The sequence below is a fragment of the Myotis brandtii genome, unplaced genomic scaffold (assembly GCF_000412655.1).
Source record: "Myotis brandtii unplaced genomic scaffold, ASM41265v1 scaffold547, whole genome shotgun sequence".
Taxonomy (NCBI): domain Eukaryota; kingdom Metazoa; phylum Chordata; class Mammalia; order Chiroptera; family Vespertilionidae; genus Myotis; species Myotis brandtii.
Genome location: NW_005370024.1, coordinates 301515 through 302642, shown reverse-complemented (window position 1 = coordinate 302642; position 1128 = coordinate 301515). Strand labels below are relative to the sequence as shown.

The window sequence follows — 1128 nt, the reverse complement described above, 5'->3', positions numbered from 1 at the left end:
GACCCTTTCACAGGGGTCGCCTAAGACCATCGGAAAACACATATATAATTACATATTGTTTTTGTGATTAATCACTATGCTTTAATTATGTTCAATTTGTAACAATGAAAATACATCCTGCATATCAGATATTTACATTACGATTCATAACAGTAGCAAAATTACAGTTATGAAGTAGCAACAAAAATAATTTTATGGTTGGGGGTCACCACAACATGAGGAACTGTATTAAAGGGTCGCGGCATTAGGAAGGTTGAGAACCACTGGTTTAGAGGATCCTATTTGACAGTTGTGGCAAATGAGCAAAGCTGAGATTTGAACCCAGATCTTTGGGTGCCAGATCTAGGCTTTACTCGGCTACATCCTGCTACCCTCTTCACACATATGCCTGAGACCAATCCTTATTTAATGAAAGCAACTCTCTTAACACATATTCAAGCTTTGCAATCGTCCCTCTTTTACTGACTCTCTTGCCAACCTCTTTTGCCAAAGAGATGCCTTCTGCCCCACCAGTGTGGCTCAGTGCTTGAGCATTGACCCATGAACCAGGAGATCATGGTTCAATTCCTGGTCAGGACACATGCCCAGATTGTGGACTTAATTCTCTCTCATCATTGATGTTTCTATCTCCCTCTCCCTTCCTCTCTGAAATCAATAATCCTATATAATAAAGATGTAATATGCAAATTGTTGTTATGTAATGACCGACCGCGTAAGGACCGGATCACGGATCAGCAGGAGGGTGGGTCAGCGAGCTACAAATGGGCAACAGATAGCTACAGGAGGGGACAGGGCAGCAAGCCAATGAGAGGGGAAGAAGAAGGGGGAGGAGGGAGAGGACAGGGGGAGCTACAGGAGGGCAGGACAGCAGGCGGAGAGCTACAGGAGGGCAGCAGCGAGCTACTGGCACACGGATTCATGCGCAGGGCTACTAGTCCTATCTAATAATAGACAAACATGGTAATTGACCATACCTTCGCTACGCTTCCCATTGGCTAATCAGCGAGATATGCAAATTAACCGCCAACAAAGATGGCAGTTAATTTGCATATGTAGGCGTGAAGCGGTAAAGTGAAGACTGAAGGCGGCTCCAGCCGGAGCAGCGAAGGCTTTGAAGGCAGCTCCGGC

General features: G+C 45.5%; 1 protein-coding gene across 1 annotated transcript in view; it reads left to right on the top strand.

Annotated features, from left to right (window-relative positions):
- Positions 1-1128, top strand: part of CLRN2 (clarin 2) — an 11335-nt gene that overhangs the window by 6083 nt on the left and 4124 nt on the right. The gene's annotated exons all lie outside the window — the stretch shown is intronic.